Source organism: Rhyacophila brunnea, unplaced genomic scaffold (assembly GCF_057557595.1).
Source record: "Rhyacophila brunnea isolate RB1 unplaced genomic scaffold, BYU_Rbru_1.0 scaffold_177, whole genome shotgun sequence".
Lineage (NCBI taxonomy): Eukaryota > Metazoa > Arthropoda > Insecta > Trichoptera > Rhyacophilidae > Rhyacophila > Rhyacophila brunnea.
Window position 1 is genome coordinate 155,995 of NW_028232834.1, and position 17,755 is coordinate 173,749.

The 17,755-nt window shown below is 25.2% G+C and overlaps 2 pseudogenes; both read left to right on the forward strand.

The window, feature by feature from the left end:
• Positions 1–3,413: 3,413 nt before the first annotated feature.
• On the forward strand, positions 3,414–4,358 carry LOC147073502 (putative 26S proteasome regulatory subunit 10B pseudogene; annotated as a pseudogene).
• Positions 4,359–11,110: 6,752 nt separating this feature from the next.
• Positions 11,111–17,755, forward strand: part of LOC147073503 (uncharacterized) — a 50,043-nt pseudogene continuing 43,398 nt past the window's right edge.

Below are 17,755 nucleotides of genomic sequence, written 5' to 3' on the forward strand. Positions count from 1 at the left end.
ACAGTGGTGTGTTTATACCACATATAATCAACTGGTTTCATTCAAGGTGTATTATTATAGATAAATAATTAATACTATGATTCAAATAATCGTTATCTAATTAACATGTTCCAGCATATAATGAAATATTGATTCTGATTTTTCTGTCGTTTGTGTATCCTCCAGTATAATATCAATCATTATCACTCCCATATCGAGCGAGCATCAAAAAAATTAGCGATTTGGCTATTTTAATTGATTACATACAAAACTTATGTGAATTTTAATTCTTAAATCATTATACCAAGGGTTTAGTTATTCTACAAATTAAAAAAATTCGAGCCATAAAATATTTTTTGATATTATTTATATTAAAAAAAAATTATATCATGTCAGTTATGTTACAAAAGCCTTAGAATACGAAGCTGTCAAATTTTTCCCCTTTTAAGATTAATTCCTTTCTTTTGGTGTTATAGATGATAGTTAGTGTCGAAAAAAGCTGATTTTATTTTCTATTTTTTTTTTGAATTTTTATTACTATTCGGGTGTAAATAGCATAATTAGATAAAATTATATTCAACAAATTTTTATATAAATTATTTTTCATCCATCCAAATAGCTATAAACATCGAAAAATTACTCTTTTATTATTTTTAATTAAATTTATACATCCATCATATCATATTAAATTGGGACTTGGTTCTTTTATTTTAAAATCTAATATTTATCTTATATGTGTATTTATTTCGTTTTCTTCTTATAAAAAATATTATTTGAAAATACGATTAATGCGCTCTTATTTCATATTCTAATGCTTTTCTTATATGTATATTTATTTGATTTCCCCCTTAAAATAAAATCGTATTTTCAAGTACGATTAATGCGCTCTTATTTCATATTCTAATACCTTTCTTATATGTGTATTTATTAAATTTCCCCCTTAAAATAAAATCGTATTCTAAAATACGATTAAGGGCATTTACTGCTATAATAATATAAAAATGTACATAAAAAAATAAATGATGATTTATTAGTCTAGCACATATTAGTTCAGCACATTTTAAGTTTCATTTGATCTTAAAAAAAGACGTTCCATCAATAAGTTAGTTAAGATTAGGATAAGTTAGTTGAGGTATTTGCCAAAAAAATATATCTTGCTAATATTTTTATTTAATTTAATTTTAGATAGAAAAGACTCAATAGATCCTAATATAATTAGAAAAATACAAAATAAAACACATTAAGATTTATTTTTATAAAGGTTTTTTTGTATGAAAAGAACCCTTTTTAGTTACAAATGAAAAAAATGTATTTTACTTAATGGTTATTATGGTCATAATTGTCGGATCTATGTTATTTTTGTGTTTGATGTCTAAATATAATAGGGTAAAGTATCAAGTTTCGTGCTTATTTCTGATATATTTTTATGCTGGGTTTTTTGTTCAAAAACTCGATATCAGAGACTTATTTTATGAAATATTAATCTTATATCAAAATTTTAAGATCGTAAAAGCAAAAAATTAAACTTATTTTTTATTTTAAAATAGATTAAAACACTCCAATCCCATTTTTTTTTGCTTTATCTACAAAATAATAAAATTATCGATGAAAATTTATTAATATGAAAAATATCAATTTTATGAGGCCAGAGTAAAAAATTACTGAATAAAAGATGAGTGAATTTAAGTTGTTAAAAAAGAGCACTAAGATGGAAATAATACAGAGTAAAAAAATGAGTGGATTTATGATGCTGAAAAATAGCACATAGATGGAAATAATACAGAGAAAAAATGAGTTATTTAATTATTTGAAAAAGAGCACTAAGATAGAAATAATACAATAAAAGAGGGTAAAAATGAGTTATTTAATTATTTGAAAAAGAGCACTAAGATAGAAATAATACAATAAAAGAGGGTAAAAATGAGTGAATTTATATTGCTGAAAAATAGCACTAATATAGAAATAATACAGGGTAAAAAATGAGTTAATTTATTATTTGAAAATGAGCACTAAGATAGAAATAATACAATAATTAAGGGTAAAAATGAGTGAATTTTATATGTTTAAAAATAGCACTAAGATGGAAATAATACAATAAAAGAGGGTAAAAATGAGTGAATTTAAGATGTTGAAAAAGAGCACTAAGATAAAAATAATACAGTGTAAAAAATGAGTGAATTTATATTGCTGAAAAATAGCACTAATATAGAAATAATACAGGGTAAAGATTGGCGAATTTATTATTTGAAAAAGAGCACTAAGATAGAAATAATACAAAAAAGCTGAGTAAAAAATGAGTGAATTTGAAATGTTAAAAAAGTGCAGTAAAAAATAAATAATACAGTGTAGAAAATGAGTGAATTTATGATGCTGAAAAAGAGCACTAAGATGGAAATAATACAGGGAAAAAATGAGTTAATTTAAGATGTTGAAAAAGATCACTAAGATATAAATAATACAATAAAAGAGGATAAAAATGAGTTATTTTATTATTTGAAAAAGAGCACTCAGATAGAAATAATACAATAATTAAGGGTAAAAATTAGTGAATTTAAGATGTTGAAAAAGAGCACTAAGATGGAAATAATACAGGGTAAAAATGTGTCGATTTTATATGTTTAAAAATAGCACTAAGATGGAAATAATAGAGGGTAAAGATTGGTGAATTTAAGATGTTGAAAAAGATCACTAAGATATAAATAATACAATAAAAGAGGGTAAAAATGAGTTATTTTATTATTTGAAAAAGAGCACTAAGATAGAAATAATACAATAATTGAGGGTAAAAATGAGTTATTTTATTATTTGAAAAAGAGCACTAAGATAGAAATAATACAATAATTGAGGGTAAAAATGAGTTATTTTATTATTTGAAAAAGAGCACTAAGATAGAAATAATACAATAATTGAGGGTAAAAATGAGTTATTTTATTATTTGAAAAAGAGCACTAAGATAGAAATAATTCAACAATAATTGAGGGTAAAAGTGAGTGAATTTATTTTCGAAAAAGATAGCTAGGACAAACCTATACATAAATAATTTTATTCATAAATGTGTGAATTTATTGTACCCATAGAAAATAAGAATGAGTAACAATCAGGCAGCCCTTCAATCATATATTGCATCACTTACGGCACATACGAAAGCGAGTGTTTCACTTCGAGAGACGCGTGAAGAGTTACGTCGCCTAACAAAAGCATATGATATGAGCGAAGACAATGTGAGAGCTCTTGGACTAGTAGGTCAGATGGTGGCAGAGATACTTCAACAAATAGCGCCAGAGAAGTTTATAGTGAAAGCATCGAATGGGCCCCGTTATGTAGTTGGAATCAAAAAGACTGTGCTTGAAGAACTTCATAAGCTAGAAGAGATTACTTACAACCGACCGACGTATTCTGGAGACAATGATATTGACACAGACGATGTACCGAAGATTTCAATGAAACATTCATCAACTAAATTGCTAACCTCGTGTATAGGATGTCGAGTAACTTTAGATACACTAACCCTGACTATTGTTCGTCTTCTTCCACCAGAAGTCAATCCAACGATTTACAAAATGTCAGCCCAAGATCCAGGCAAAGTTTCATTTTCCGATATTGGTGGGTTATCAACAGAAATAAGAGATTTCCAAGAAGTAATAAAGTTAAGTTTAATGAATCCACAAATATTTGCTAGGGTTGGAATTACTCCTCCTAAAGGTGTTTTGCTTTATGGGCCTCCAGGAACAGGAAAAACTCTATTAGCGAGGGCAATAGCGCAATCCCTCAATGTAAATTTTTTGAGTATAGTTTCTAGTTCCATTATTGAAAAATATATTGGTGAAAGTGCTAGATGCATTCGAGAGATGTTTAGTTATGCAAGAGAAAATCAACCTTGCATAATGTTCATGGATGAGATAGATGCTATTGGCGGCAAAAGAAGCAGTGACAGCAGCTCGTCAGACAGAGAGGTTCAAAGAACATTGATGGAATTATTGGCACAGATGGACGGATTTTCATCAAACGAAGCTGTCAAAATTATTATGGCTACAAACAGACCTGATATTCTCGATGAAGCACTTTTGAGACCCGGAAGACTCGACAGAAAAATCGAAATAGGATTACCGAATGATGCGGGCAGAAAAGAAATTTTGGGAATATATACCAGAAAAATGAAAACTAGTTGTATGGACTTTGATGATGCATTGATGGATCTTATGGTAAGACTTAGTGTTGGATTTAATGGCGCTGATCTGAGAAACGTTTGTACTGAGGCGGGGATGCTTGCTATCAGGGACGAAAGAGATTACGTAGTAAAAGACGATTTTGTTAAGGCTGTAAGGAAAATTGCCGAGACCAAAAAACTTGAATCTAAAATGGAATATAAAAAAAGGTAAATAAAAATAAAAACCGAGCATAATTATTAAAATTTTATGTGGACGTGAATAAAGAATTTATAAGTACATAAATAATATAAATTTGAAAGATAATAAATAAAGGGTCAATTTTTTATAAATATAAATAAAAGATTAATATTACTAAATATGTTCGCAATAGACTTGAACTCATCTCTTTTGAGAGAAATAAAGCAGTTGATGAAGATAGATCAGGGGAAGATACTCCAAGGTGTTTTGCAATATTCCCAATATGAAGACCACGTCTAAATAGATAAAAATAAATTTCACCCATAAATAAATCATAAATTTATAAATCCATAAATAAATCATAAATTTGTAAATATAAATAAAGGATCAATTTTTTATAAATAAAAGATATATTTTGCTATTAATGGATACAAATAGTTTTAATAAAAAAATCCAAATTTTTCTCTGTATAAAATTAAAAAATAGTCAATATAAAAAATGATCAAAGGTGCGAATATAAAAAATGGAAAATATGATATATATAAAATATGGCCAATATAAAAAATGGACAAGATAAATAACTTAGTATAACTAAACACTCAAAGTTTTTATATCTTATTCATTTTTTTGCAAATTATCTTTCTAACCTACAACATGGAAATCCCCCCTTCAAAAAACCATAAAAATACTCCAATACACCAATATTTTGCCTTCTTTTAGATCCACTTTCCCCAAAAATCAGCAAAAGAACACTCTCAACAATCTTCCGACTAATAACAACATTATACTCTAAAACATCCAAGACAAATAGCTCAATCCGATTAAGAGAAACAACACCAACTTTCCATACACGCGCAAAAAAAAGATTCGACGGAACTTTATCATACAAAACTTTCGTAATAATCAAAACAACAGCCGCAAACAACGTATACTGATCTCTAAAACACATCTCCATTACAGAAATCTTTTCTCGATAATTGTCTTGATGAACAATATATTCCATCTCTTTACAAACATTATCGACATGCTTTTTTCTTCTTAATAATGAAAACCGCGACACTGTTTGGGTATAATAGTGTACGGATGCAACAAAAACAACCGTATACGTCTCATTAGACAATACTGTCTGCTCTATTCTTTTTATTACATCACTGTCTGAAAAAATATTCTGGAGATGCTTCGATAAAGTCGGCCAAACACCCGGATTCATATGAAGGGGCTCACTCATTTTGATCATTTTTTTCTTTCTGTTCTGTTTAGGAGTATATATTTGTGTAAAGGAGAACGATCACGGCACACTTATATTTCATTGGTCACTGCTTTTATTTGATATGTTTGATTATCTTCTGTTGAATCAAATGTGAAACTTACTTTTTTTTGAACTGTGATTTGATTGATTCATATCTTTGTGAATAATAAGAACTAAATCTTATTATATAAAGTGTTTTTTTTTAATTTATTTCTTTTCAAACAACTTTTTAATTTTAATTGATTGACTCTAATCTATATGCACAAAATCAAAATCCATATGTACAAAATCAAAATCTATAAGTACAAAATCGAAATCTATGTACACAAAATCAGAATCATATATAAAAAATCAAAATCTTAATAAAAAATCATTTTTTTTGGCATATTTGGAATATTATTAAAACAACTATCTTATTTCGTTAATTTGATTGGTTCTAATCTACATGTATAAGATTGCTTATATTTTTAAAGTGTTCTTGACGTGTCAAATATAGAATTTATTATAAGAAATATATTCAAAATTTATAAATTGATTTTTTTTAAAAAAACGATCGCAAGCCATTAAAACAGCAGATATTTCATTTGATTAGTTTTAAATACTAAAATTCATTTACAAGCACTGATTTTTTTTATTTAATTGATTTTAAATCAGCATATATAACTGTGCTAAATTTTTTTTAAAAATCCGCTTATTTTAATATTGCTGTATAAATTTATTTGAGTATTGTTGAATGTTCGATTTTTTTACAGTTTATTTTGGAAAACAAATTATGTGCAAATAAAATAGTTTAATATTTTTTTATTATTGTGAAATTTATAAATTATTGTTTTTTTATGGTAATATTTATTTGTAAATAAAAGAAGAGATTTTGAACCCTTTTTATTTAAGAATCAAGGTATGCTATTATCCCATTCCGAAGTTATACCACTAAAAAGGTGATTTTTATGCTCTAATCTGTATATTAGTAAATATCTAGGCTAAATCTACAATTAGTAGATGGAAAATAAATGTACAAGAAATTTATCTAGTTTGTGATTTATCATAAGACATATTATCTTTGACACACAAGTGCGAAAGAGATTAAGCAAAATATTATACCATTGAAAATGTTTTAATATTGATATAAATACCTTCAATGCAAGAATTATCCTAAAGAAAGTAAGGTCTATCCGTTTTAATATAAAAAAAATCACTTGCAAGATTTTGGTGATAAAAAACCAAGATAATAACAAATATATTTAAAACTACAAGAAAACAGCGCATAGTAATCATCTATCGTATGCATCCACATGTTTTTTTATTGCAAATTTGGGTCTGAATTACAATCATTTGCATCTATACGCTTAAAAAAATTCCAAATCACTTTATCTAAAAAAAAAATTAAATAGGTTAAAAACACACTCTTGGTAAAAGCTATATGTTCTAATACTATTATTACGCCATATTTCTTTCATAAAACTTCACTCTTATTGACAAAGGAACCGTTGTATTTTTATACTATTATTACGCCATATTTCTTTCATAAAACTTCACTCTTATTGACAAAGGAACCGTTATATTTTAATACTATTATTACGCCATATTTCTTTCATAAAACTTCACTATTACCGACAAAGGAACCGTTATATTTTAATACTATTATTACGCCATATTTCTTTCATAAACCTCAAGTTTTATTAAAGGTTGAGACCCTTATATTTTAATAGTATTAATACATTATAATTCTTTCATGAACCTCAACTTTTATGGAAGATCGGAATACATATGCTTTTACGTAATTTATATTCAAATTCTACAATAATTTGAAAGAAACGTGATGAAAAATAGCAAATTTATCAAAAAATCTAAAATACACAAAAAATATCAGATAAGAAATACAAAATCGGTTATATCTAATCATAAAATCAAAAAAATATTCATCTAAATTTATCTGTTTCACTATATGATATAAATATTGTTTTTCGTTTATATAATTATTCGGATTTGAAATTTTTTAATGCTAATTAAATTCATAAATCAGATTTATTACCTTTTATTGTATTATAGTGTGTTCATTTATAAATAAAATACTTTAAAAATATACCAATCACGTTCAACTCATACAATTTGTATGATCAGAATTATAGGTTGATATTATACTTTTGCATTGTACTTTAAATGATTGAATTTGATATAATAAAATTAACCAAAATACCTGTTTTTTGTTTTCTCGAGATTAATATTTTTTTTATTAACACATGACTTTATAATAATAAAAAAATTGAATGCATTATTTATTTTAAGCATTAATATTTCATAAAAATTTATTTTGAGACATTTATATAAATTACTAAAAACATATGAAATCCATTATGAACAAACATTGCATCATAATAAATGAAAATATTTCTAAAACAAAAATTATATCTATATAATGACTTCTTTATATTAAAAACCTTTAAAATTATAATCTATGACAAAATGAAGATACATAAAGGTAATATAAAGACATATTTTATAGCAGTTTAGATATAATAACAATTTAAATTCATTTTAAAAATGTTCTGATAGCAAAAAGTACTAATTCGATGCATCTTTATGTAAGCACCAATTTTGAAAATATATATGTTGTGCTTTTTTAATTTTTTAGGGGCTATGTAACGTTAAAATTATTCGTAAATTGATTTATATCGTGTTGAAGTAAGATCACATAAAAACCTTTGATAAAAAAAATTGGATGAATGCGTATAAGATTTGAGAAATTGTGTTTTAATATATTTTTTTGACTTTTTTAGTTAAAAAAAAAATTATTTTCGCCTTATAAGCACAATCTAATCTGCTACCACAATTAAAATGAGCTGCAGTGTTCTAAAAATAAACTAAAAAACCTATATAGTATAGATAAATTTATTTTGAAATGATAATGAGATATCAACGTTATTTGCTAGAGATATTTTGTTACAACTTATGACGCAGTATTGTTTTCACATATAAATAATGAAAGAGCTTTAATTCAAAAATTATATGAAAAACATAATATTAAATAGAAAATATCCTTTTTATCAATATATCACAGTTAAAGTATATTAACGCTATTATTTTATTTTTGTTGCTGTCAGCCTAGAGTTTTAGAATTGAATAGCCTTAAATAATTTTTATATATATAAATAAAGGTTCATTGCATTAAATATATTCATAAAAACATAAATCAAGAGATATATCTAATCACAAAGTCAACTCGAAAGAGACACAATAAACTATTTTATGATACAAAAAAAACCCGTGTATCGAAATAAAAAAGATCTTTACAAAATGAATTATAGTTTTTTTCTAAAACTTTTCATTGTTTATAATATAATATTCCACACAGATAAATAAAAATAAATTGGGATAATATTTATAAAGGTTGAGTGTATACACATAAATTTTTTTTCTGTGTGAGAAAAATGTTAAGTTGTTAATATAAAAAAAGATTAGATGATCGAAGAAAAAAATAATGTTGAAAAAAAAGAGAATATTATCATGAGTCAATAAAATCAAAAATAATTCGACACGAAGACATGATTTCTAGCTCCATCTTACTAAGCTTATTATAAAGAATTATATGGTATTCTGCGCATATACCTGTTTCATTATCTAAAATAAAAGAAAAAGTAATATATAAATTCGATTTATATAGAAATATATGTACAATAACACATCTAAAACTTAAAATTCTACGTAGCGATGTTTAGTAATGTAAATATTCGTTCATTAATTTTAAATTTAAATGATGAAGGCATGATATATCTTCAAACAAGGAATTTCATAAATTACATATCTGTAATTAATGCCGCTTTACTGCAGGAATACATCAAACAGTGCCAGGTAGACTAACAGTAAACTTAAGCACTTGTTTTTAAATATACACTTGATTTTTGTGATCAGAAACAACTTGACTTGGTTCTCTACCACAAGTTTAACCAATAAAAGCTAACTTGGTGTATGGTATGTTTCCCCATAACAGTGACCATATTAGCGTAATAATGCCGCTAATCTAATCAAAACTTAATCAATAACACAAATAAATGTTTTGTTATGATATTTATCATTAGGTGGTAAAAAATAATAATTAAACTGATATGAAAAACGTCAATAATACACAAAAATTCAATCTAAAATTATCATTTATAACAACCTTTTCTGTATTTTTTCAATTTTATCTTCAAATAGTCTCAATATATTTAAATTCAGCTAAAATTAATTTTGTGTCGTGATATTTGAGGGGTTCTAGAATAATTTATGCAGGGTAATAAAAATATTAACTTTAAATATTTTCTTATATATCATCTATTTCTAAAATTTTTCTATTATTCACCGTAATCGTATTATAGAATGTGCGTATAAAAATGCCATTCTGGAAATGATTGTAAAATAACCGAACCCAGTGATCCTTTACGCTGTTTTTCTTAGCTTATTGCAGAGTTATTGCATCTTTTGTTTATTTCTGCAATTTAACCGGTATTTATGGCTTATAGAAGAACTAAAATAACAGCCGAGTTGATACAATTATACTTCATAACTTAAAAAATGATTTACATGGTCAAAAATGTGTTTTTATTATAGCCATAATAGTTTAATACTCTATAACTAATTTCATTCTAAAAATATTGAAAAATTAATCCATATAGACGATTATTGATACATACTTCAATGGCCTAACAGATTTCAGCATAATATTGTGCTGTATACTGTTAGATATAATTAATAAATTTATAATTTGAGCTTAATCTGATTTAACATAAATTTTATTATATTAGATCAAATAATTTATCAAATTCAGAAAGACATAAGTTTATGAAAGAATTAAAAAATTTGTTTCAAAAAGCCAAATATTTCTTATTAAAAGTTCATTGCAACGAAAGACTCCAATCCAAAATCCTATGATGCACTATGTTTTTTTTATTTTGCATAAAAAAAAATTCTGGTTAAATTTAACATATATATTTTTTTTTTAAATAATTTGTACCATATGGATATTTTTTTACATCGTACATACTACAAAATAATTAATTTATAATCTATTCGTTTTACCATTGTCTGTTCTTTGTATTTTTTATAAAAATCACCATGTAAATTGAACTATTGTTAAATTTTTCTATGAATAATTTTTTTCTGTGCTGTATTTTTTTGTTAATACTCCAACTTCTGTTTGATTACTAATAATTAGATTATTTTATTTGACTTGAAGAGAAGTGGATATAGCCAAGAGTATATTTATGATGAGTCTGCGTGAAATCAATCAAGCTAAGATTGAAGAAAAAATATAGAATTTCAATTCTAAAATTCACTTACTAAGTAAATTATTTAGAAGATTCTTTTAGTGAACATATTATCCAGGTTATTTAAACTTGACACTAAAAAATTCTTAGGATGTATTATAGAACTAGAATTTACGTAATTTTATTTATGCACAAAATTTTTCTATTAGATATTATAATTTGAATTTAATAGATGCAGCCCATTGAGAGAGCTTTCAAGATATGTCTTAATATATATTTATGCCCTCTTAAAAATGATCGACTTCTCAAAATTAGATCCTAACGAGATACTTCCGGATTCTGGTGAAACATTACAAATAAGTCCACTCGCACTTCTAAAGATGCTTCGCCACGGTCGAGCAGGTGTTCCACTCGAAGTCATGGGCCTCCTTCTTGGAGAACATATTGATGCCTTCACAATCTCAATCAATGATGTTTATGCAATGCCACAAACTGGTACAGGTGTAACTGTAGAGTCGGTCGATCCTGTTTATCAAACAATGATGACAGAAGCACTTCATATAGTAAACAAGCGAGAAGATGTGGTTGGATGGTACCATTCACATCCTGGGTTTGGGTGCTGGTTAAGTAATACTGATATGAGTACGCAAGACACGTTTGAAAAGCTTAATAAAAGAGCTGTGGCTGTTGTTATAGACCCAATACAGAGTGTTAAGGGAATGGTTGTAATGAGCGCCTTTAGACTAATAGGTAATCAGTTTTTAGTAACTGGTGTTGAGCCAAGACAAGTAACTGGAAATTTAGGTTATCAACAAAGACCAGCCGTGGTTTCTATTTTGCATGGACTGGGAAGGAACTATTATGGTCTTAGAATAAAATATCAAAAAGGATTACTAGAAGAAAGAATGTTAGTTAATATGAATAAAAAAACTTGGGCTGATAATCTGAAAATAAAAAATGAAGATAAAGAGGATAAAAAAGAAATCGTTTCGGATGTTTCTGGATTTATTCGAAGCAGCGAACAGGAAAAGAATTTGAGTGCAAAGGAACTTGAAATTCATCGAGTAGGAAAAATTGATTTTAGAAGAAAAGTCATTGATGGATGTGATGAAATCGGAAACTTTAATGTTTTAAATACTTTGCTTATGTCTATTCATTCTCATATTTTCTCTTTCTAATAAACCTCTACTGCTATTCAAATCCACAATATTATTATACTTTAAAATACCGTAATAGTACTCATGTTCAAATAATAATCTACCAATATTCAACTCTATATATTTTCACCTTTCAATTAGCCTATTATTATCACCATAAAATGTTTTGAATACCATGATAGACTATTCTATTTAATAAACATCACCCAATATTAAATATATAATTTTTGTCATAAAAAACCCTTTACAAATATCCACGTTCTTAATATTTTTATACGAAATAATATTTTTGTAAAAAAAACCTTTACAAATATTCAAGTTCTTAATATATTACCGTAAAAACTTTACAAATATTCGCTTTCTAATATTTTGCCGCAAAAAATCTTACAAATATTCACTTTCTTAATATTTTGCCGTAAAAAATCTTACAAATATTCACGTTCTTAATATCTTACCGTAAAAACTTTACAAATATTCACTTTCTTAATATTTTGCCGTAAAAAATCTTACAAATATTCACGTTCTTAATATCTTACCGTAAAAACTTTACAAATATTCACTTTCTTAATTTTGCCGTAAAAAACTTTATAAATATTCAAATTCTTAATATTTTTGCAAAAAAATCTTTACAAATATTCAAGTTTTTAATATTTTAGTATAAAACTTTTACAGATAACCAAGTTCTTAATATTTTTCTATTAAATAATATTTATTAAAAAAACCATTACAAATATTCAAGTTCTTTATATTTTCGTAAAAAAACCTTAAAGATATTTATGTTTTTATTATTTTCTTAAAAACCATTACAAATATTTAAGTTTTTAATATGTTAGTATCATATGATGTCATATTTACATTTTCTATTATCCTCTTTAATAATAAAATGGCTTTTATTACATTTTATCTCTAAAAGGCCTCAACAAAGAAAATCCAGGGAATACTGATACAAGATATATTGGAAATTAGATATGCAGAGATAAAACTCGATACGAGAATATAACGGAAATGAAATTTTCTAGTGATATATTCATACTTTCACATACGAAATAAGAAGAAATGATTACCCTAATATAAACCGGTGCAACCAGGATAGATAATGTAAGTAGATAGAAAGCGAAAAACAGAGAAAATTTCCTTTGCTAACATTCGAGCATCATAAAACAAAGTTTTAGACCAATATTAAAGCATATGTAGCAAAATGAATTGGATTGGTAAAAGATATCCAAATGAAATCATATTTACAAACTAATCGAGTCGTATACTTAAAGTAACTGATTACTAAAAAGTCTAGAACTAGTAGGTTATAAAGGTGACGTAAAGATAAAGGATATATTTAACCATATAGATAAGGATTGTTTTGCCGAAATCAATTATACTATGTATAGGAAAATAAAATGAGAATAACAAAATTATCATACAAATAAAAAGTATTTCTGGGTTCTTAACCATGAAATTATTATAATGACCATTAATGGAGATAAACTTGAGTAATCAGTAACAAAGAACAAAAAAAAGTCGAAAGACATCCCGATTTCAAGAGGGGAAATCAGCGAGATATAAAGGCTTTTTACAGGCTGTAATTCGATACAAAATTTAAAAATAATGGAAGTATAAGAATTCAAATTTTACAGAAAAATCTAAATTTTTAAAAGAAAGCTAAATTTCAAGGACATAAGGAAAGAACACAATGATTTACCAGATAATCAGAAAATATTATATAGGTTTGCTAAAACGTACATAATAAGTTTTTAAAAATGATCATCATATAAGTGATACAATGATGGAAAATATAATAAAATTACAACATTCTTGTGTATAAAGATTTAAGCTTAGGATGCATAAAATATCAAGCACTTTAAATGGCTCAAAACAAAATTCATTGCATTCCAAAAGGCACTAATAATATATAATTAGAGTAAAAAATGCAAATAAAATAAAATTATTTTTATTTTTTTTATAATTTTAACACCAAAGATATCTCATCTATAAAGACAAAAAAATAAAATCACAAGGTTAGAAAATCATACAGGGATGTAAAATAACAAATAGAACATAAAAACTTTAAAGTACGTATAATTGCAACTTTATACGTTGATTAAGAGAGTATAAAGTAGAAAAAAGAATAACACTAAATGTTTTTTAGTAAACAACTAATGTTTTATATTATATTTTTCAAAAAAGTTATTATTGGTCGCGGAATTCCGCGTTAAAACTTAAGATCAGTTACTGTATATTTACATAAAAAATATATTTGTGTTAGATTAAAGTTTTTCTTTACGTATAATGTTAAAACTAGTAAAATACCATTAGGTAATGGGTATAAAAAATACACGTTAGATAATAAAGCATTCAATAACACCTTTCCTTTCCATATAATATAACAAGAATAAAAAGCATCATAATAATCGGCATACAAAGAATTAATAATCTTGAAAAATGAAAATGGAAAAAATAAGATATTATCCGATTATAATTATAAATATTTTGTTTGCTCACTCGACAAAGTCATCTTATATGCACTTTACGCTTATACATAGCATTTTTTAAATAATAGCGGAAACTTACTAGATAAAAAATTGATAATAAAATTATACTAGATTCTGGTCCTAGTACACAGAAAAACCAAAAATGCCACTTTTTACGATACTATGCAATCCTTCACTAAAATTATGTCTTTTTTATTTTTTTATAACTTTTATCGTTTTATTAATTAATTAATTGTAATTTTCTAATATTAGAGTTATTAGAAATTATTATTTTATATTTATAAAGCCAAAATCATAAAAGTTAAACATATGGCAACACTTCTAATTCATACTAAAGCTAATTAGCAGAAAAACTCCCATCAACTTTAAACTATAATTTCTTTTTTATGAAATCTTCATGCACAACCAGATACTTAGAGTAGTAAATTAATCTGATCAATATTAGATAAATCTAAAATAGCAATACATTTTTTGATTATAAATTGAGGGTGCTGCCTTTAATACATATTATTTTTTGAACATCAAGCCTTATAATTTTTTCTGCCAATTCAGAGTTTTTTATTTTTCTAAATAATATGAATTTTTTTAAGTATGAGTTATTTTATCTTTAAATTGTGCAATAACAATATTATTTAATCGCCTTTTCAGTATGTTTTAATAAATTTATACTACTTAATTGAATAAATTTATATTGAATGGACTATTATATTAAAATAATAATAACCACAGAAGCCAAGGATTAGTTAGAATGCAAACCATATTTATTGTAATTTATTCGTGCTGTTAGATATTTAGTGGTCGTTTTTTTATTTATCCATTGCTAAGTATAATCCATAATTTAGATTAATCAATAAACATTGAAAATAAATAAGATTGATTTTTTCATTGGGAATATCGATCTGCCAAGATCCAATAGGACTTTAATTTTTTTTGAAAATAATTCATATATATTACATCTATACCGAAAACGTCGTTCTATAAAAAAAATAATGTTAAATATATTCATTATTCCATTGTTTGTTTAAAATAACGACAGTAAAAGAAAAAATAAGTCTTTTGATAATTTAAACGAACATTGCGGGTTTAGAACAAGTGATATACACCTTTTTAGATATTATAAAATGAACAGATGGTAAAAAATATTATTCAAAATAATTTAGTTCAATGTTTAGATTGTGTTTCACAATTTTTTTTGTTACAAACAGTGTGATTTTGTGATGTTCTAGGCAATTAAACATGCTTAAAATATATAAATCGCATTAAATTTTAAACATTTGTCAAGGTTTTCTCCAAAAATGGCTCATTTGGTGCAGGTTACAATCTTCGGTGCATATATTTTATAATTAAAATGTTTATTAAAAACCAAGAGAATGAAAAACGACAAGAAACATAAGAAAATAACTCTCTTATACCAATAATATTGGTATTTGTGAGGGAAAAAACGCAATATAATCCTTTTTTGGATCATATACATGTATTTGTTGAAATTATAATAGAAAAAACTCAAGATTTACAGAAATATAATAATTAAAATCAGTATACACATACATTTTTAGAAGAATTTAAATCACACGATTTACATTACGGAGAATTTACACAATTTAATATCAATTTGCAGCATAATTGATTTAGAAAACTAACATATATAATAAAATAATACATACAATATATGAGTTGTATTGACATTTACGCGTTGTTCATGGAGGATACTTTTTTTTTCTAAATAATTTATGAATTTTTTCTGGTATTAGAATGATGCACATGGTAAATTATAAGCATCATTAGCCAAGCAATATTAAATCAAAAAGATGAATGTCCATGGTAATATATTAGTCCGAATGTATACTCAATCAGTTTTTAGTAGTTTAATCCAGCTCTACTGATCTATGAACTAATTTAGAACATACAAGTACTTTTTAAATTAAAATATATAATGATTTTTGTAATTTTTAGTAACTATTCAGGTTTTTTACAGTTTCTTTCAAGATTAAATACTATTACTTCTCGCATTTTCGTTTCTACAATATATAACATTGAAATTATCATTTTGATTTTTCATATGGTCAACGAAAGAAATATAATGATAATTTCATTATTTTTCTTCAGATTTTAACAGCGAAAAAATATAAAAGATAAATTTATTATAAAAGTACAGTAAAACAAAAAATGCGATATTTATGGCGCATATTGGGTATTTTGATACGACTGAATAAAAAGAATTTATAAGTAAGTAAATTTCGAAAATTATAATATAATACAAAAAAAATATTGATATATTCGAAATTATTTCTTCACTTTTTTTTCTTTTTTGCAATTAAAAGATGATTAATCGCAAAATCAATACTAAGGGGAAAAATTTGAATGTGTCTTACCACTATAAAATTGCTTATGCTTTAAATGTGTCTATTTCAAGCTAGGTTTGAATTAATGATTAGATCTTGAAGTTTGTATTAAGATGATAACTCTCTGATATCACTAACTACAAATTTTTTAAAAAATCATTATGTAACTAAGATTCAAAATTTATGCAACCATAAAACCCGCTTTTCTATTCCTTCATATTCTTAAAGATACTACAAAGAAAAGAAAAACGATTGAGTCACTTGTAGTTTAAGTGGTTGTTTTTACAACTGATAAACAAGGAAATTTTATAAAATGCGCTCATTATCATTTTAATAATATAATTTACATATTTATGCTTGCTGGGCATTTATTTTTCATCTATATAAATATTTTTTATAATTTTCATCCTAGGCCCCAAATATATATTAAAAACCCGCCTATGTATCTTTTTTTATTGCTTTAGAGCTAATATCATGTATGTATAAACTGTTTAAAAAAATATTTTTTTTTGTTCATTAAAAAGTGTAAAAATCATTAGTTAACTTGATAGTATTTATAAAAAATGCGATAAAAGACCCTTTTTTTAATGAATTATATTATCCTTTTGAAATGTTTGTAATGCCTTCATAATGATTAAATTATTTATGCGGGGGTCTTGTTGCTTCAAACAAAAATAAAAGAAATTTCCATTGAAATATAACAATAGCAAGCTTGATTATTTATCTAAGAAAGAAAACATCATCTAAATATCAAGTTTTTGCCTCAAAATATAAATTCAGTAAAAAAATGCAATAGGCATTTTATATTCACAAATTTAATTTCCAATTATGTTGGACCTTATGGCTTTTATATAGAATATCACCGAATTATTTAGATCCGGAAACAACTATAATTTACTTTCTTCTTTGTACCAATTATCATATAAAAAAACAAATTCTATTTATTTTTGAGC